Below are 22,812 nucleotides of genomic sequence, written 5' to 3' on the forward strand. Positions count from 1 at the left end.
GAAGTTTGATTGTTATTGAGTTTGAAATCTGTTTCAAAAGAAAAAGAAAAAAAAATCTTGTTTTCTATAGTTAGGGTAAAGTCGATTTTTTTGGGCGTGTTAGAATGGTTGCCTTCCCCAAAGAGAAGTCTGCCATTAGAGTTCCAGCTTGGTCTTAGGTTTCGTTTGGTAAGTCTATTAGAATTAGGTAGGTTACTTTGAGTGTCTAGATTCAATGTATGTGTGTTAGTGCAAAAACATTTTTTTTAGCATTTTTGTTTAGGTAAGTTTTGAATTGTGTGTTAGTTGTCAAAAATCGAATTGTTTAAGTTAGGAAGGTGTGTGAATGATTTAGGTAATGGGGGTAGGTCAATATTAGTGTGTAATGTCTAGGTTCATTGAAATTCGTTTTAGTCATTTTAGAATTAATTTAGTAATGTCGATTTGTGTGTAGTATTTAAAATAGTTAGCTCTTTCCAATTCATGTTTTACTTGCTATTCATATTCTTTGAGTTAATTGTGTATGGATTAAGTTAGTTAAGTTAAGGATAGATTAGATTAGCTAATTAATTAGGCTTGCATTTTAGATAAAAGGCAATTGGGTAATTGTGGTTGAGAAATGATTTTGGTAGATTTGGAACTCATCCAATTTCATGGGAACCATTTAAGACAAGCTTTGACCCTGTGTAATCCAGCCAAGATAGAAGGATTTCTCTCCCTTACACGTTTGGAAACAAATTTGAGTTTTAAATTCCTTTCTAAAATTGTGTACAAGACTTTGGGAGAGTTTCAAACTTGGTTCTATTCTTTAAATGGGAAATTAAAAACGTGTGGGTCCATCAAGCTGGACGATTCTTGCTATCCCAATCCTTCCAATTAGGTTCCTAAAGAAATTATGAAGGATGATTTCCTTTCCAAGTTAGTGCATATCATTCATAAGCCTTTTTACTAACTTCCTATCTTGACATAGCATAGATAGAATATCATTAATTTTAGTAGATATTAACTTAGATTAGGTTTTCAAAAATCGTGAATACTAACTTAGTAAGTGTGCTAGATCTTAATTAATGTTAATTTGCATTTCATTACAGAGTTTAAATTAGATATCCTAATTATTATTTTTATTCCCTTCATTCTTGGTTTAGTAAGTAGTCTTTATTTCTTAGGTATATTTTAGTCCATCTAGGGTGGCATGGACCTAAGTCAAAGCTATACTCCAAACCGTCTCCCTAACTAATCCTAGTTAGCTAACTTTAGATAATTTAATTTATTAACATTAGAGTGATATTCGTGTTTCAATTTGATTTCATAGTTGATCAATGGGGTCTTTAGTTAATTAGTTATTTCACATTAGAGAGAGTCCATTAGAACTAACTGCATACATTAATATAGGTTTTCCAATTTGCATTGCATATTCATTTATGGTAGTTTAACCTTAGTGTTTTGTTTAGATTGGATTTATCATCAACGTGATTAGTTCATTTATAAGTTTTTATAATTAATTGCTTTCATTTTCTGTAGTTCAACAGTCATTTAGCAGCATTTAGGACTGTCTTTACAGATCATTTAAAGTCATAGTGCAATTAGAGGGTTCTTCCAAGTGAATAGTGCATTGATTCAAAAACCCAATTTTTACTGCATCTTGCACTTGTCATTTTATGTAAAATTTTTTGAGGTTTTCTCAGAATTTTTCTTCTATTCTCTTCATCTGTGTGTTCACTATCAGTAGACCAAAAATCAGCTGATTTTGAATTGATTTGGTCTGATTTTTAAGCGTTTTTCAAAATCAGCTTTTTCGGGTTTTTCAGTTTCGGGACATATGATTTTCAGATTTTTCATGAATTTAAAATGCTTATATCTGGAGCTTCAAAAGAAGTTTTTCAAATACGTAAAGTCTAACAGATTTTTGAATATGTCAAGAACAAAACAAAAGAAATTTCATGAAAATCGGACTTCGTTTTCCTCTTCAAACTCTCTGTTTGCAAAAAGCTGTTAGAATCCACTTTTGCACTAGTTGAGGGTAAAACAGTCATTTTCTTACTTTTATGATTTTCGGTAGTTTTAGTGTTTTTCTGCAGGTTAGTTAGTGTATTTACAATAATTAACTTAGTTAGACCTAGAATAATTAGTTAAGGTAATTAGACTTGCTATTTAGTTAATTTTGAATTTTTATTAATTCTTTGTACAATTAGATTTAGTATAATTTTAGATTTAATTATCAAAATTGTGTACTGACTTGTTCTTTTCTTTGTGTTAGGTTGATAAGCTTACTACAGATTACAAGGTTAATCTTGTCAAGCGCGAAAAATTTATACTTGGTGAAAGGATGAAATTGCCCTTGGTGATCTGGAGAAGAATTAGAATTTTATTTCTAGTTATCTGTAATTTTTAGTTGTAATTTCTTTAGATTTGTATTGATTAACTGAGATTATTAGTTTGATATTAATAAATTGAAATTCTTAGAAGTAATTTTGATAGTTTCTGTTTCCTGTGGATTCGACCCGTACTTGCCACATTCGTGGAAAGTCGGTTTTTATTATTTTTGGTTGACGATTTTCCAACTGTTTTGTTGAAAAATATCTTTTAAAAATACCACTGGAAAAAGTTCAACCACCTGCCTTGACCTTACTATCGGTAGGGGCAGCGCCCCTGTCTGTCTCGCTTTCACCAGAGGGTTGTGTCTCCCTATCCGGGCTCATTTCCGACAAGGGGTGTCACCCTCGTTATCGGGTAATAAACTTCATTATAACACAGTGTCTCTTACAGATTTATCAATTGATCCTGCTTGTGCCCTGCCACCCATGGTAAGTAAGTGACAAAAGCAATGCAAATCGGGTAAATACCCGTGGTGAGTAAGTGATGCATATGTATCACAGGTTATTTAATTTCTTGGATGCAACACTTTTTTATTCACACACTCACTTAGTTGTGGATATCTAGGACTGCTTTGATGGAGTTCGAAGATCATGTTGAGCATGATTTTAATGTATGAGAATAGAAGTGTTCTTATTTTTAGAGTTCGAATTTTATGCTAGTCATGGTAGTAGTTAGCGAGATATTGGAGTATTTTTGTTGCAGGTACATGTTTGACATTGTTTGATATAAATGATTTGAATGTATTGCAATGTTTGATGTGATTGTATCCATTCTTGCATGAAGTTACTTTCAATTTGATTATGACTTTCATGTGAAATTGTATCATGAAAATATGCTTCAAATGAATGTATCATGTTATGAATAGTTTGCACATGAAAATATTAAGTTATCAATGCATGCATCATAGTTCTTGTGATTATATAGCATTATATATATATATATATATATATATATATATATATATATATATATATATATATATATATATATATATATATATATATATATATATGTGTGTGTGTGTGTGTGTGTGATATATATCAAATCATTACATCTACCATGAATGCATGATAAATTTGATATTTTTTTCATCATAGCATTCTAATGAATCTCTTTTAACTGGTTAGGATACTATTGGTAACATCATACGACAAAATGACTGCAAACCATGAATGGATGTACCGTAGGATAGTTGACAATGAGGTATCGCTTGAATATATGGATGGTGTTGAAAGTTTTATTGAATTTGCAACGGCAAGTGTCAGTATAGTGGATCCCACACGTCAAATTAGGTGTCCCTGCAAGATTTGTAAGAACAATCGATTTGTAGAACCTCATGACGTTAGACATCACCTATACAGAAAGGGTTTTGTGACTGATTATCAGAATTGGACACTTCATGGTGAAGAATTTATGAACAATTTTGATGCACAGGTGGATGTGGTGCACAATAATCCTTATGTGGATTTAATATTTGATGTCACAGGACCAGAACTGGGTTTTGCTATAGGTCCTAGTAATGTAACAACTGGGGTAGAGGAAGAAGCACCAAACGATGCAGCTCACAGATTTTATGATTTACTTAGAGATGCTGATGAGCCACTTTGGAATGGTTGTGAGAGTCACTATCTTGTCTGTGATTCTTCCACTACTGAATTTAAAGTTTGAGTTTAATTTGAGTCAATCATGTTTTGACTGTTTGTGTGTTATTATGAAGAGTATGTTGCCCAAAGATGAGAAATTGCCATAAAATTTCTATCATGCGAAGGTTATGGTCAACGCTCTAGGTATGGGGTATCAAAAGATCGATGATTATCCAAATCACTGCATGTTATATTTCAAAGATCAGAAAAATAACAGATCATGCTCGTCATGTGGACAGCCTCGGTTCAAGCCAAAGACAAGAGGCAATGGTAGCACGAGGTCAAAAGAAGTGTCATACAAGTCGCTCTACTACTTTTCTCTCACCCCTAGATTGCAACAATTGTCTTTGAGGACAGCTAAACATATGAGATGACATGAAAATAAAGTTTGACATGATGAAGACAAGATCACACATCCTTTTGACGCAGAAGCTTGGAAGCACTTTAATCGTAGTCATCAGAACTTCGCAATAAAAGTGAGAAATGTTAGGCTCGGTCTATGTACAGATGGATTAAATCAATTTGGGGGTAGATCAACTCCATACTCGTGTTGGCCAGTATTTGTAACTTCATACAACCTTCCTTCAAGCTTGTGTATGAAGCGTCAAAATCTTTTCTTGTCTCTATTGATCTCTGGTCTGACCTCTCAGGGCCAAAATCTTGATGTATATTTAAGGCCATTGATTGATGAACTGAAAGTACTGGGAGATGACGGTGTTCTCACGTACGATGCCCACAAAAAACAAAATTTCAATATGAAGGTTGTTGTTCTATGGACAATCAGTGACTTTCCTGCATATGGTATATTATCTGGTGGGAGCACACATGGGAGGTTGGCATGTCTGTACTGCATGGAGGATACAAAATCATTTAGATTGATGAATGGAAGGAAGTCGTGATGGTTTGAGTGTCATCATCGATTTTTACCCAACGACCATCCGTTCCGACGACAAAGGAATGTGTTTTGAGCAGGCAGAACTGAAATGAAAGGTTCACCCACAAGATTGTCTAGCATAGAGATTTTAAGAAGATTGCAATACTTTCCATATGGACTGACAGATGCCCATAGCCCAACGTCCTTTCTTGGATTTGGGAAGGATCACAATTGGATAAAGAAATCTATATTTTGAACACTACCATATTGGCTGACCTTATTAATACGACATAATTTGGATGTAATGCATGTGAAAAAAATATGTTTGATAATGTGTTCAATACCGTAATGAATGTGAAAGGAAAAATGATGGATAATTATTTGAATGTATTGTAACGTGTTTGAATGATTTGTATGTATTGCAATATTTGATGTGCATGATTTAAATTATTTGAATGTATTGAAATGTATTGCAATGATTTGAATAATTTGAAGGTATTGCAATGTTTGAATATATTGCATAACATTTTTTATTTGTTAGAATGTATCATCGATACGTATAGAGTTATGATTTAAATGTATTGTAACGTGTTTGAATGATTTGAATATATTGCAATATTTGATGTGAATGATTTGAATTATTTGAATGTATTAAAATGTATTGAAATGATTTGAATGATTTGAATGATTTGAAGGTATTGCAATGTTTGAATGTATTGCATGACATTTTTTATGCTTTGATTATGTATCTTCGATACGTATAGAGTTATGATTTGAATGTATTGTAACATGTTTGAATGATTTGAATATATTACAATATTTGATCTGAATGATTTGAATTATTTGAATATATTGAAATGTATTGCAATAATTTGAATGATTTAAGGGTATTGCAATGTTTGAATGTATTGCATGACGTTTTTTATTCTTTGATTATGTATCTTTGATACGTATAGAGTTATGATTTGAATGTATTGTAACATGTTTGAATGATTTGAATGTATTGCAATGACCCACCTACCTCAGCGTTGTCTCGCGAAACATCATCTGTAAAAGACTCATGACCCACCTACCTCAGTTGTTCATACAAGTCACGAGACAACGCTGGATGTAGGGTCTTCTCAGTCTAACACAAGAAGACTCATTCAAATAGTGTATATCGATAATTGACCGTAAGCATTTTATTTTCACTTATCCTATACTTATCTTATAAATATTGTATATTGATAGTTAATGTATACTAATTCATATGCAGTGCGAGGTTCGAGCCACAAGAAGTAATATGAGAGATTAAGAATTCACTAGTTCAACATCTACCAGGATCGGTCACTCAATAGAAAGAGTACCTGAAGGAGGTGTTGGACAGATTGTGGTTCTCATTCATGGTATACAATCGTTTCACATAGTTAATGTGTTTCATATTTAATTTTTTGTTATAGTCATGTCTACTAACTTTCTGAAAATATTTATAGGCTTTGAATCGCTTCACGACTACAATGGAGGAGTAGGATGCGAGGAAGGTGTGGCAGAAGGTGGTTGTCAATCGATTTGCAGACATGTTGCACAATATGAAGACTGTAACAAGAAAAATATCTGACGGGGTAGATGATCCACTGCAGTGGAAGGGCCATGGACCTCCTACTATCAGGTCAAATATTTGGGATACAATGTGCGATAAGTGGGCGAGGCATGAATTTTGAAACCGCTCAGCAAAGGCTGCACAAAATCGAGCGAAAATGCCCGATGCCCATCTACACATAGGTGGATCTAGGACTTTTGGGAGTCACCTGAAGAAAATGGTAACTCATCAATCTATATATTGTCAATTTTATAAGTATTATTGCAAACTTGTTAAATAATTCTTTTATCATTTAACTTCGTAGGAAGTAGAAAAATGAAGCATTGTGCCATACAAGGATGTGTTTGTTGAAACACATAAATGTAAGACCACAAGAGAGTTTGTATCAGAGAAGGCGAGAACGACAACGATATGAATTTATTGTATTAATAAACATTATAATATACAAGTTATCATAAATATTGTAATTCGTAATTATTAATTCATACTGTAATCATTACTTTGTAGGAGTCATATAAGCAACAGATGGTAGAGCGATATGGTGATGACTCCACTCAGCATTCACATTTTGATCCTACAGCATGGGTGACTGCAACATGTGAACCCAAAAAGGGTCGTATGTTCGGGTTTGGGATTAATATGAACACCTCACCAGTCGTTGCTTCCTCCAGTCACGGCTCATAAAGTTTTTCCACCAGCATCAGCTCCAAGCATCTGATTGATCCACCTAATTCTTGGGATAGTGTACGCTAGCTCGCTAAGGACACAATGCGTGACTATTTATATAAAGCAATTTCCGACGTTGTTCGTAATGAGTTATGCAGTTTTTTTCAGGATAGGAGAACTTCGTCTGCAGGTGCCTCTCAGGTATGAAAATTTCGTGTGATGTATTGCATGTCGTTAGATTTCATGTTACTTTGATTGCCTTAACTTAGGTGCATTGCATATAATTTATTTCATTATATTTTGTTTATCAATACTAACATTTTTTTTCTCTTGTAGGTTGTTGGAGATAATCAGCATAGAGGAGCTAAAGGGGCAAATCGAGACAATGAATAAGATAATGCACAGAATCTTGGCGATGATTAGATTCATGTGTTGAATTTATTGTACCTTCTTGTTGTTTCAAAAATGTAAATGTTCACTTGTAAATAATTAGAACTTGGCGAAAATTATAGTGGATCGATAAATTGTTTTAGTTGCTTTTTATATGTATTTTTTATGTGTACTTTGTTTTTTATACATTGGAAATAGAAATTGTACAGGAAATATAAATTGTATCACAAGAATTTTTTCTCGATATTTATATTTTAAATATTTTTTAATTTTTTTTCTTGTTTACAACGGATTAGCGACGGATATTTTCCATCGCTATGTACTATTAGTGTCCAATTTAGTAACGGATTAGGGACGAATATTAATCCATCACAAATGTGAATCGGCCAATGTGTTTGCGACGGATTTTAATTCGTCGCTAAGTCTGTCGCTATAATAGCGACGAAATTAGCTACGGATTTGAATCCATTGCAAAACCAAAATCTGTGTATATTAACGAAGACCTTGCGACGAATCATGGTATTCACTAATTCATCGCAAATTATCAACGGAATGTGCGACAGATAGTTTTCGTCGCTAATAATCGACTATAATTTTGCGATGGAAGCTATCCATCGCTAAGCCTATGCTAAACTGTTTAGCGATGGATTAGCGACAGATTGAGGTCGTCGCTAATCCACAGATTTCTTGTAGTGGACAAGGGATAAGGCTTCTTCTGGTTTAAAACCAAAATAGAATTTTGAACAAGTTCAAAAAGGTGAAAAGTCAGTCCTAAATCAATTAAAACTCTGAAATTTGAGAAATGAAGAAGCGACACCAACTAGATGGGTCTCATCTGAGAATTAAGATCAATTAAAAATTGAGTTTAAAACAAATTCAGATTGCTTTCTAAAGAAAATATTTTGAAATAAAGAAATAAAAGATCCTGAGGGTTGGTAAATGGAAAATATCGATTTAAAACCCAAGTTTTTTAAATTGATTTCGAAAAAAAGTTTTAAAACTTGAATCTGGATTGAAAGATTTTAAAAAACCAGAGTGTTGGATCTCAAAAATGACATGCAATGCAATGCAATCCAATGAAATGACATGAAATGGTGTGGAATGATACAAAATGATTACAAAATATAAACCCTTTATGAGGGATTTGAAATCTTAGACCCCTGACAGAGATAAAGAATTGAACATTTCTATTTGAAGGCAAAAATTGATGATTAAAATTGAGCTAAAATGGAGATTGAATTTTGAAATATTTGAATTTGGGGCAAAATTTGGGCTCTGAATAGCCCTGGTTCAGGTATCAACCAACTGGTTTCCTGAAGGATTTAGAAAATGAGCCCCAGTGGCAGGAGAAAAGGATTTGTGAGTGAAGGTGGAAAATTTGGGGTGTTTACAGATGCCCCTCTTTGCTACTAAGTCGGTTGAAAGCCGAGCTTAGTGGCAAAGAAAAACACACCAAATTTGGGCTATTAAAAATGCTTCAGTTAGAATATTTGACTAGGTATGAAAGAATTAACTCTGGTGGTGATGATAGATATGAAATGGAGAATGAAGAAGAAAATTCATCTCATCAGAATGAGGCTTAGGCTCAGCCCTTAACTTGGATGGGACGAAAGATACCTCACTGCGGAGGCTTAGGTGTAACCCTTAACCTGAATGGGCACGGATAATGGAATCCTCAAATGAAGAAACCGTGATGGAACCTTCGAATTTTGCACAATAAATCAGAGAGGGGTTTGCAAAAGGAAGAAAATGGGGGTTGTAGGAGGCAACTCGGAAGACGAATAAGGCAATTCATTCGAAAAGTATAAGACAATTTTTTTTTGTTAGTGCAAAAGACAAATAAGGCAACTCTCTCAAAGAGGGGCAAGGGTGATTCTTTCGACAACACGAAAGACGAATAAGGCAATTCTTTTGACAACACGAAAGATAAATAAGGCAATCCGGAGGAGTATGACGATTCTTTCGACAACGCAAAAGATGACTAAAGCTATCCTTTCAGAGAGGAGTGAGGTGAATCTTTCGACAACACGAAAGATGACTAAGGCTTTCCTTTCAGAGAAGAGTAAGGTGAATCTTTCGACAATGCAAAAGACGACTAAGGTTATCCTTTCGAAAAAGTGTAAGGCAAATCTTTCGACAACGCCGACTAAGGCTATCATTTCAGAGAGGAGTGAGGTGAATCTTTCGACAATGCGAAAGACGACTAAGTCTATCCTTTCAGAGAGGAGTGAGGCAAATCTTTCGACAACGCGAAAGATGACTAAGGCTATCCTTTCAGAGAGGAGTGAGGTGAATCTTTTGACAATGAGAAAGTTGATTAAGGCTATCCTTTTGGAGAGGAGTGGGGCAAATCTTTTGACAACGTGAAAGATGATTAAGGCTACTTTTTCGAAGAGGAGTGAGGCGAGTCTTTCGACAATGCAAAAGACGACTAAGGCTATCCTTTCAGAGAGGAGTGAGGCGAATCTTTCGACAACGTAAAAGATAACTAAGGCTATCCTTTCAGAGAGGAGTGAGGTGAATCTTTCGACAACAAGAAAGATGACTAAGGCTATCATTTCGAAGAGGAGTGAGGTGAATCTTTCGACAATGTGAAAGATGACTAAGGTGATCCTTTTGAAGAGAAGTGTGGTGAATCTTTCGACAACACGAAAGATGACTAAGGCAACTCTCTCATAGAGGCATAAGGTGATGCCAGGATGTGTCAAAATGAACATCGAGCTCTTGCTTCATATTGGGATAGCTAGAAAATATTGCAAAATGATAAAAAATGCAGTTGATTCAAAATAATTGAAATGTGCACATCTGTGCAAAAAATATTATCTATTTTACCTAGAGTTCGTAGAATCCAAAATCGATAATCAAATTATTGTTGTTAAGTTTCTTTGATGAAGCTATCCATTTTCTCGATATAAAAAGAAAGAAATTTGTTCTCAGCATCATAAAAGTGATCTATAAAAGGATATTGATGAAAGAATTTCACATAAATAAAGATGATTCTTGGCAGATATGGCAGTTTGATATCTGGGGTTTACCCATGATGATCTTTTTTTACACTCTTTTGAGACATAGAGATTAGGCTTTCTTGGAGTTTGGCAAGAATTTCATCGCATTAGCTCACGCCTCATACTCCTTCAACTTAGAGATGATCCGGGTCTCCTTTGGTCCCAAGAATTATATTGATGTTGTCTCTTTAATTGAAATCTCTTGATGATCTTTTATGCTCTTTTGAGACAAAAAGTAAGTTCTTTTGAGATTTGGCAAGAATTTCACCACATCAGCCTTCATCTTGGAGATGTTCTGATTTTCCCTAGAAGAACATGTCACATACTCCTTCAACTCGGTGATGATTTGAGTCTTCTTTAGTCCCAAGAATTATATTGATAAAATTGTCTCATTGGATTGAAAATCTCTTTATGATAACAATGATCAAATATCTTTGAGGGATTGGCAGGAGGTTCATCGCATTAGCCTTCAACTTGACAATGATTTAAACTTTCTCTGGAAGGACACATCACACACTCCTTCAACTTGGAGATGATTTGAGTCTCCTTTGGCCTCGGGGGTCTAATTCATCCATTAGTCTTCATCTTGATGATGATTGAGAGATCCCTTTTGCAGATAGTTGATTGCAGCTTGAATGATTAGAGAAATATTAAAATTGAGTGAATTCTTTTTATCTCCCAAGATATTTTCACTGCCTTATTACCAGAAGAATAGTCTTTAAAAATGTTTCATAACTATGATCGATATCAATTTACTTATGGCTTTTTAATATCATTGAATTTTCCTTCACTAGTCATATCGAGGATTTTTCTTCATCCTTTTGGTTGACCAACAGAAAAGGATTGAATTTTGATTCTTTCTTCGCAAAAGCTTTGTCTTTTTGGAAAGAATACTGAAGGTAATTTGAGGTAAAAATTTTGTGCAATAAAAGTTTAGGATCAACATATATTTTTTCTGTAACAATTTGGCAAAATGTTCCTTGAAATCCTTGGTGAAAGAAATCGCTTTATATCCAATTGATGCATCCATGGGATTCTGGTGGAAAGTCCAACATGAGGCTCAATTTCGAAGGTAAATTCAATGCAAAGTTAGAGTTTTGAAGATAAGTCCTGGCACAATGCCAAATTTTGAAGGTAAGTCCAACTCAGAAGATGATTTTGAAAGAATGTAGGAGTCAGAACTCAGATCCTGCAAGGAAACTTGGAAAATTTGAGTCAGAACTCTAGTCTTTAATGGAAAACTAGAGAATTCAGATTTGAAGAAAAGAAAATTCGAGTCAGAACTCAAATCTTCAAAGGAAAACTAGACCAATTTAGATGTTAAGAAAATTTGAGTCAGAACTCGAATCTCTGAAGGAAAAACTAGACCAATTCAGTTTTAAGGAAAGAAAAATTGAGTCAAAACTCGAATCTCAAAGGAAAATTAAACCAATTCAAGTTTTAAGGAAAGAAAATTTGAGTCAAAACTTGAATCCCAAAGGAAAATTAAACCGATTCAATTTTAAAGGAAAGAAAATTTGAGTCGAAACTTGAATCCCAAAGGAAAATAAAAAATCTGGATTCGAAGAAAAAAAATTGAGTCAAAACTCGAATCCCAAAGGAAAATTAAACCAATTAGGATTTAAAGGAAAGAAAATTTGAGTCGAAACTCAAATCCCAAAGGAAAAACTGGAAAATTCAAGTTGAAACACGAATCTTTGAAGGAAAGTTAGACCAATTGAAGGAAAAAAATTTTGAGTCGAAACTCGAATCTCAAAAGAAACTAGAAAATTCGAGTCAGAACTTGAATCTTTGAAGGAAAACTAGACAAATTGAAGGAAAGAAAATTCAAGTCAAAACTCGAATCCTAAAGAAAACTAGAAAATTCGAGTTGGAACTCGAATCTTCGCAGAAAAAAGGAAAGAAAATTCTAGTTGGAACTCGAATTCCGGAGGCAACTGAAAAATTCGAGTCAGAACTCGAATCTCTAAAGGAAAACTAGATCAGTGTGGACTGAGTTTTGAAACATTGACCAGTAAAAATCGGATTTAGAGAGTTTGACCAGTAAAAACTAGATTTAGAAAAAGGCTTAACCCGAAGGTTGATTTTGGCATGACCGATGAAAATGGTTTTGATAAAAGACTCGACCCAAAGGTCAAATTTGAAAAGGATCGGTGTTTTGAAAAGTGCTTGTTGATTATGATGGGAGATTTTCAATCTTCACCCTCACGATGACTTAGACAACTGACGGGAGTCTCAGAATTATTCCTTATCATGAATGGGTAATAAATTCAATGCAAATTGATGCAAATGAATGCAAACAAATGCATACAAATGCAAATAGATGGTGAGAGATTTTGTTTGACCCTGCCTGCATACAGGACGTTTTGAGGTAAAAACAGATTTTCAAAAGATGCCTCAGTGTAACTGAGGAGTAAGATATTGGACAAAAGGACAAATAACTGATATTTGGAGAATGCTCTTTGAAGATAAGAAGGGAAAGGTTAGTGATGCACTTCTTGATTGATTCGGGAGGCACTCTGAAAGAGGTCACTCCTTGCAAGAAGACAAATTGCAAAGAAGGAGAAAGAGCGACAATATATAAAGAAGATGGCACCGTCTATGAGAAAAATTGATGATTTTATTGATGCATTGGAGGAATAATGACAAATCAAAGAAAGGAAACGGGATCACATCGTCCCTTCATAATGACAAAAGTAAGATGAGAAACGAGAAAGCACTGGCATTGTTAGTGTCTTGAATAATTGAGGGAAAACTCTGTCAAGATGGCTGACTGGTGTCTTCTTTATCTTCAACAAAGAGATTCTTGTCAATGCAGTCTTGAACGATGTTCTTGAAGATAAAGCAGTGGTCAGTGTCATGTCCTACTGCCTAATGAAATTTGTAGAACTGATTCATAAATCTTTCCATGATTGTGGGAGGGTCTGTGGCTCTTGGGAGCTTTACTAATTCCTTGGTCAGCATATACTCAAGGACTTCATCGAGTGACTGCTCTAGAGGAGTGAACTTGCGATCGTTACCCCAACCGTCATGCTTTATCTTTTCTTTCTATTGAAAGTTGGACTGAACAGGTTTGTTATTCTGCTTAGAAGAATTCTCTTTCTGACCTGTATGGTTGTCCTTGCTATCTTTGTTGTCACTACTGTCAGAGGTGGCAGAGAGGGTGAAGTTTGTCTTTTTCTTTGAATCTTGATTGTTCTTGATGAGGGTGATACCTTCGTAGACTTTGTTCTCCATCCTCATCTCAAGCCACTCGACTCATTAAGTTAGTTCAATGAAAGACTTGGAAGGCGAGGTGGAAATAAGGCTTCTCAGAGGCTGTGAGAAGTTGTTCAGGATAATTTGGAGTGCATGCTCCTCTGAGATGGGGTTTCTCATTTTATTGCAGATGCCCCTCCATCTGCGGATGAAGTTTCTGGCTTTTTCATTGTCTCTGCTTCATATTGCAGAAATGATTGAGCGTTGGTAGTGCTTCAATGTTGAATAGGAATCGCTCGATAAAAAGATTGACCACCTTATCGAACTCACACAACTCGATTGGATTGATGTGCTTAGAGTACCACTTGGTTGTTGTGCCTTCTAGGCTGCGCAAAAAAGTACCTAAACAAAGCTCGATTATCTCTCTTGAATCAATTGCATTCTACAAAGAATATGGCCAGGTGAGCCTTAAAATGGCAAAATATCACAAATTACTGAATTTAACTTGATTTTAGCTTGATTTTCGCCTCTGAATTTAAAAGTAAACTAACATATAAGGTAAATAAACTTGAAATTAAGCTAAATTTGGCATGGACACCTAGACTAACCCTAAAAACAGAATGAAGCTCGAAAATCTATATTTTTTATATTTTTTAATATGGAAAATTAATTAAAAATCCTAAAAATCAAGATTTTTCCTAAAATTCTAATTCTAAACTAAATTTTGGGTACTAAACTACCATAGAAAATTTCCAAATTTTATGGGGTGATAGAGAACAGTTAGGAAAAGATTTTTTCATTTTACATATTCTGGTTTTGACCTATGGTCGGAGCTTGAAAGCTCCGACAAGTCGGATTGGAATCCGACGACTCTAGAACTTAGGGCAGACTGACAGGTTTCGAAAACAATTATGGGAAAAATAGCAAACAGTGGAGAAAATGACTGAAATTTTGGGAGAATATCCCTGACAAAAGTAGAAAAAATTCTTATTTTTACAGTTTTGGGATTAGATAAACGGTTTGGAAAAGAGCAAAGAATTATCAGAGATCTAGATCTCTGTAATTCTCAGACACTGGAATTTGACAAATAGGGAGTTTAATTCTGGAAATAATACCTCAAATGCTCCTAAAATTCTTAAATTTTGGAGAATGACAGAGAAAATGATGAGGAATAACTTCACTGTTGAAAGTTTTGATATCAAACCTACAGATTGAAGCATCACAGTGGATTAGGATCGGTCTAGACCCTAACAAGGAAAAATCGAGATTTTCACAAGTTTCGGAAAAATTTGATTTTTAACAAAAACCAAACCTCATTGGAAAAACCTGGGAAAATATGAAAAAATAATAGATTTTAACAGGGACCCACTGTATTTTTTAGAGGAGAATTTGGATTGTCCATCTAGGAGATCTCAGATGTTCTTCTCTACTAAAAGGAATTCCAAAATTTCAAGGGGATTCAAGACCCGTTTTGGAATCCGATTTATTAGAGAGGGTTGAAAAACCCAAATCTGTCTAGTTTTTTCCAGAAAAATAAAGATTAAATCCATACATCTATCATAAAAATTTCTATATTTATAGACGAACAATTAAACATGAAATGAAGGCTGGACTGACGCTTAAAATTAAAACCTATAAACTAATAAGCAAACATTAAAGAAACTAATCAAACTACCTATAAAGCATTAAAATAATCTAAATATAAGGCCTATAATACAAAATTTACATGAATTTAATGATAAAATTGAAATAATCAAGGGGGTACAATCTAAACTTAATTTTGGCTATGGTGATAGGGTTGGATGCTTGGTTCCAAAAATCACAAACCTAGATGTTAATAGGATTAGGGCTAAGGTTTTTTATTAGCTAATGAGAGAGAGGAGAGGTGTACGTGAATGGGCTGAAGTAAGTAGGGAAAGAAGGAAAGAAAGGGAATAAAGAAGGAAAGAAAAAGAAGAAAGAAAAAAGGAAAAAAGAAAGAAAGAGGGAAGGGAGAGAAGAAGGAAAGAAGAGAAGAAAAGGAGGAGGAAAGTGTGTTGTACGTGAATGAAAAAGAGGGAAAGAAAGGGAAGGAAGGAAGGGAAGAGAAGAAAGAAAGAAAGAAGAAAAGAAGAAAGGAAAGAGAAGAAAGAAGAAGAAGGAAAGAAAAGAGGAAGAAGAAGAAGAAAGAAGGAGGAAGGGGGGTCGACCCCCTTGTGGGTCCCACATTAAAAAATATATAAATAAAAAATAAAAATAATAAAGAAAATAGTAAAAATAAAGAAAAACATAATAAATATATATATATATATATTATTAAAAGAAAATGCAAATGGATAAGCCATCTCAGAGTGGGCCCATTTTTAAATTTTGAAATTTATTTTGAAGATCATAGGGGTAGAATGGTCTTTTAGAAAAAAATTCGACAAAATGAGCTATTTTTGGCAGTTTTTGAAATGAGTTCTGAATTTGAAATTTCGTACCCTGTTGCAAAGCAAATCCAATTTAGAATTTGAAAATTTGAGTTTGAAAAGAATCCAGATTGTTTTTCTCAAAAAAATATTTCCAAATTTAGAATACTCGGGGTAAAAATGTTAATTTTGGAAACCCAAGGTTTGAAATTGATTTTGAAAAGCTTTTAAAACTCAATTTGGATTGGAATTTATAAAACTGGAGTTCTGGATCTAAAAAATGAAATGTAATGAAATGTTATGAAATGATGGAAAACGATGAGAAATGATATGAAATGCCATTTGAAATGCTAACCCTGAATAAAGAAATTCGGATATTAAACCCCGATTGATAATTGTACCAGTTCAAAAAGTGATAATTTTGATAAAAATCGCAAAATGGTTCGAGAAATGGTTTTCGGGCTCTACCGGGCCAAGGTGACATTGAAAATTAGGGTTTGAACTAATTTGAACTAATTTGAACTAAAATAAACTAGATTGAGCTGGGTTTTAGAGTTTCAGAACTCAACTGGATTGACAAGACACTGACTCAACCGAACTCCCAGACTAAACTGTCAAGAAAAGCTGTCATTTTTAGAGAAATGGTCACTGGAGTGAAGTGAATTACGGGCCAAAACTGACTTTAAGCTAGAATAAAGATTAGTAATACTGACATGAACTAAAATTGAAGCTCAAACACTAGCTCAACTGACTAGACTTAGCTTAATTTCAGCTAAATGAGCTGAAATGGGTTAAAATGGGTTCTTGGACACTTGAAAATGGTTTTGAACTGAAACTGAAGCACTTGAACTCCTGGTGAGATCAAGCTAGACTCAAAGGAATACGACTAACTGGGAATGACTGACTCAGAGACAATTGGTTTGGATTTAAGTGAGAAATGAGCTCATTTCTGAAGAAATAATCACATTTTGGCAGGAATGGTCAGAAATAAAAATGGTCTGTTAATCATGAGCTTAGGTGAGGTAGAAATGACTGACAATCTAACTGTTCTGAACTTGAGAATGAGCTTGGTTGACTCCAACTGACTGGGGACTGGGATGATCTAGGGATAAAATGGTAATTTTCCTAATAAAAGTAGGTAAAATAATAGTTTTCTAAAACAGACTCGGGATTGAACTCCTATACTGACCTATCAGAGTTGGCACCCACGCGAGGGGGGTTGTCTGAAAATGGATGAGGAAAATTTGGGGTGTTTATACCTGACCATGGCACTTATTTTGAGATCTCCAAATTGGACGCTACCATTTGAGATCATGTGTGATGCCTTTGACTACGCCATGGGAGCTATTCTAGGACAGAGGATTGATAGGAAGCCCTATGTCATATACTACACAAGCAGAACTCTGTCAGATGCTCAAATGAATTACACCACGATAGAGAAGAAATTGCTTGTAGTAGTATTTGCATTAGACAAGTTTAGGTATTTGCTGGGCTCCAAGGTGGTTGTCTATTCTGACCTTGTTGTATTGAAGTATCTTCTCAGCATGAAAGACACCAAACTGAGACTCATTCGGTAGGTCTTGCTACTACAAGAATTTGACCTCGAGATTCGAGGCAAAAAGGATAGTAAGAATGTAGTAGCAAATCATCTATCTAAATTGGTCGTAGATTCTCATGAGGATTAGAAACCAATCAGTGATTCTTTTTTGGATGAGCAAATTATGGCAGTAGGAGCATCAGAGTTACCATGGTTTGTTGATATTGTGAATTATCTGGTGACTAGGAAGGTACCTGTGCATTGGACTAGGAATGAGAGAGACCAATTTTTTGCGTAGGTGAGACATTATTATTGGGATGAACCAGAATTGTTCAAGTATTGTGCAGATCAGATTATTAGGAGGTGCATCCCATAGGAGGAGTATGAGTCCATTCTTCAGTTTTGTTATTCCCTAGCTTGTGGAGGTCATTTTAGTAGTAGGAAGACTACCGCCAAGGTTTTGTAGTCTTGATTTTATTGGTCGATACTCTACAAAGATGCACATGAGTTTTATAGGAAATGTCTTTGTTGTCAACAGACAGGGAACATATTCAAGAGGGACATGATGCCCATGCTCCCAATTTTAGTAGTTGAGATATTTGATATTTGGGGCATAGATTTCATGGTCCCATTTTTGCCTTCATTTGGCAATGTTTATATCATAGTGGCGGTTGATTATGTATCCAAATAGGTCGAGGTTGTAGCCACCAAGACCAACAATCATAAAGTGGTGCTTAAGTTTATTAAGCATACTATTTTTAGTCGATTTAGTGTGCCACGAGCAATGATTAGTGATGGTGGTAAGCATTTTAGGAACATACAAGTTGCTTCTCTTCTGAGAAAATAATTTGTACATCATAAGTTCACCACTCATTATCATCCTTAGACCAGTGGACAGGTTGAGGTTTCAAATAGGAAACTCAAAAAGATTTTAGAAAAGACAGTTTGCCCATATCGTAAGGATTGGTCTCAGTGCTTGGATGATGCATTATGGGGCGTATAGGACTACATTCAAGACCCCTATTGGCATATCACTGTATCGATTAGTCTTTGGGAAAGCATGCCACCTCCTTGTAGAATTGGAACATAGGGCTTACTGGGCAACTAAAAAGTTCAATTTTGATTTGGCCCAGGCTAGCAAAGAGTATCATTTACAACTCACTGAGCTAGAAGAGCTATGGAATGAAGCCTATGAGAGTTCACGCATTTATAAGGCTCACACAAAAGTGTTTCATGATAAACTCATAAGTCGAAAGGTGTTTGAGCCTGAGCAACACATATGGTTGTTTAACTCTCAGCTTCAATTATTTTCAGAGAAGTTGAAATCCAGGTGGGATGGACCATATATAGTAAAAAATGTATTTCCTTCTGGAGTAGTGGAGATCAGAGATCCTCGCAACCGCAAAGTATTCAAAGTGAATGAGCAAAGACTAAAGCCCTACTTTTCTGAAGAGGCACCGGTGGAAGAATGTGAGGAAATTATGTTCATTGAAAGTGTTGATTGAGCGAGATGATTGTTTGTATTATAGTATAGATAGATTAGTCAAAGGATGAGTGCTTTTATTTATTTTGTTTATTTTGGTTATTTGTTATTTGTCATTTGATCTAATCTCTTGTGCTAGAATGGTGATTATTTTTACAGGACACGAGGATGGAGACACAATTAAGATGTCAACTTCATGTCAAGTTCACAGAAAATCATGCATTTGTGTGTACATAATGGTGGTGCACGGACGCGGCAATGGAGTATTCAGATGAGCTTTAACACATAGTCAGGTTGTATCTATCATTTTCTCAATTTGTACTTGTTCTTGTTGCACATTCATGCATGCATATATTTTCATCTAAGCATGGGGGAGGGATTGTTAATTTTTTTTTTAGATAATCAATTTCCAGCTTTTCATAGAATGTCTTTTGTAGGATTTTACATATGTTTAGAATTTTAAATCCTAGGCTCATTTTTTTTTTTTGAAAAAATTATCTAAAAGGAGTGATTGTTGCATAGATTTTGATGAAATGAGAATATGTGATTGTGGGAGTCTTGATAGAATTACTTGTATGACGATGCATAGTATAATACAAATAAAAGCAAAAAACAAATATTTTGGAGCAAATGTAGTTGTTCTAAGTCCTCTATGTTGTACTTGAGTAGTAGAGACAAACACTAGTTGACGTGTTTTGTTTCTGCAAAAAGGGGCAAATGGGAGGTCGAACACTTTGCTTAGACATCATCAGTGAGGCCTATTGGGTTTGAGCAAGTAAGCCCGAGGGGTGTTTTACACCTGATGCCCTAAAGTTGTCTGACCTGGGAGCCATCAACCTGAAGCTCGCTACACAAACTCAATAGAATGCCTAATAGGTGATGACATTACACACAACAAAGGCTACATATACTACAAAAGTCTAAGACCTAGTAACTCGCGTTATTAAGGCCGAGGAATCTGTGTATTTGGTACCCTAAGGTCGTTTGGCCTGGGAGATATCGCCCCAATGCTCATTACAAGGGTTACGAAGTCTGATGATAGATGTAGAGCTCAATTGAATATATATATATATATATATATATATATATATATATATATATAAGAGATTGAAAGAAACAATTTATTGCCTAAAGTGAAAAAGAATTAAACTATGCAGAAACCATACAAATAAGGAGAGAAAGATGACGACATGAAGGTGTTCAAATTTTTGAAAAGAAATGTAGATGATTGCAAATTTTAGAAAAATTTGAGAAAAATATTTGCATTGTGGAGGTGCGGCTTCTTTTCATATGTTATCTCTTGCATTTATCGAAAATGAAAGCTAGAATTGATTAGTAGTTATTTATTGTGTCTTTAGTTTTGATGTTGCTCGAGGACTAGCAACATTCAAGCATGGGAGAATTTGATAATTCATGAAATGCATTAGAAATTAAGCACCATATGCATGTAATTATCCATATTTTTAGAGTAAAACCCAATGTTTATGTTAGTCCAAGTGATATAGAGTTACGTTTTGAATTTCATCCAATTTTGAGTTAAATTGGCGAAGTTGTGAGCGTTTTTATGTAATAGAGCAAATCCAGTCGAGATCCAGATCCAAACCCATATAAAGCATGACACATTTTGGATTTTGGATCAGATTGGATCACAATAAACCAAACCTTAAATCCATTACCATTTTTCTAAAAGGGGCGCCCAAAAAATTCTGAGAATTTTTTAGTGTTTCTGAAAATAGTTTTTCATAAGAGTGTTTTTGAAATTCTGAAAAGAAACAAACAAAGGAGGGATACCCCTTAGGCTGGACCCTTTGTCCAGACTTTTGATAATTCTCCACTACAGCAGCCATCTCCATCTTCTCCTTCCTCCATTACTGTTTCTTCGCACCGAGGAGCTTTCCGGGTGTTGTGCCGCTGAGGAGTTTTTCTGGTGTCTTTCATTTTTCGTTTCCTTCTATTTTCTTATTGTTATTTTATTTTATTTTTTGTATCCATCTTATTTTTAACTTTCTGATTTTTGTTTGCAGCAACACAACATCCATTGAAGGGTCATCTTTGCACCGAGGAGCCTTCCGGGTGTTCTCTGACCGAGGAGTTTTGTGGGCCTTCAAATGAGCCGAGGAGTTTTTTGGGCCGCTCTTCTTTCCGATCTACCACTTGCATCATCCCTCCCCATAGAACCTTGTCAATGAGTAGCTGATTTTGTAGACATCTTCAGAGATTGAGAAGAATACATAGGAGACCTCAAACTTCAGACCAAGCTTGGATCGTCCGGTAAGAACCTCGTTTCTTTATCTTTTTATTTTCTTTTGTTTTTTGTTTTTTGTTATTTTGTGAAAATCGGCTAGACCATGTCTAGCTGTTTTTGATGTTTCAAAGTTTTTATGTTCTAATTTTTTTATAGTAGTCTAAAATATCTTAAATCCAACTTTTTGATAGCCTAAGATTGAGTATTGTAGTGTTTTACTATTTAGAAAATTCTATTTTTAATTAGCTTTGCATTTTGGTCCAAAATCATTTATTTTCTAGTGTAAAATTGAGTTCTATAGGATTGTCATCTTCTACATAGAAGATGGCAGCCATTGTTGCTCAGTCAAGCTTTTTTTTTAGCAAGTTTAATTTGGTTTAGTAATGCCTTAATTATGTACTTAGTGAATTTAGGGCATAGATTCTTTATTAATTAGTAATTAGTTAAATTAGCGTAGGTATGTTTGTTTAGTCAAAGTAGCCATTTACAAATTTTTTTACATTCTAATTTTGCCAATGCATTTAGTATAAATATTAGCTAGGCTAGATTGTAGTTAGTTTAGTTTATTATAATTTTAAAGTTTTGAATTGTATAAGGGGCATTTTGGGAAATTCAAAGTAATACGTGATTTTGGCATTTTGGGTAATTACCAATTTTTATGGAATCAATTTTCGGAAAGTTTGGGTCTTCCGTGAAGACACCAACCTAGAGGGATCTTTTCCTTATCCAATTAAGTGATTAAAAAATTGAATCACCTTACTTAAATTTTGAATATCTTGATTTGAGAAACCTCTTAATTAGAGGATTTTAGTCGAAAATGTGTGGGCCCGTGTTATCATTGCAAAATTTTACTTTTGCAAGTCAAACTAACCTTTGAAAAGGATTTTGAAAATAACTCGCCTTCGTTTTAAAATGCGGGAAAATTTTGTAGAATGGGACTCGCCTGTCGGTACGATGTTCAACCGTTCATGGCACCTTTACCAAGGGTAATTGAACCAAGGATCAATCTAGTGTTTTGTTTTGCTCAACTTGTCTAAATCATATTCTATTTCTTAAATGCACAAAGAATCAGGCATGTGCTATGAATTTTTGAAAATACAGGTTTTGAAAACATGATGTTTGCCTTAAAGTTTTGAAATACTTAGGAAATCCTTGAAAAAGATAATACTTTGAAAATCGTGAGCCTTGTTGAGAGAATATTTCTGAAGAAAGAGAAGATTGATTTCTAAAGAAATCTTGAAGTTTTGAAGAAATCGATTTCTGATAAAACTTAAAATGGCTTTAAAGAAAGTTGATTTCTCTGAGTTTAAACTTTGAAATTGGGAATATAACTTGGAAAATCTATTTTGAACTTTGACAAGCATTTGGAAATCTTTGAAAAGCCAAAGATTTTTTAGAAAATCGATTTTGAGGAAAATCAGGGCAGATTTGAGAAAATCGATTTTAT

This window comes from Nuphar pumila, chromosome 9, assembly GCF_984573655.1.
Source record: "Nuphar pumila chromosome 9, dmNupPumi1.hap1.1, whole genome shotgun sequence".
In the NCBI taxonomy this organism is placed as follows: Eukaryota; Viridiplantae; Streptophyta; class Magnoliopsida; order Nymphaeales; family Nymphaeaceae; genus Nuphar; species Nuphar pumila.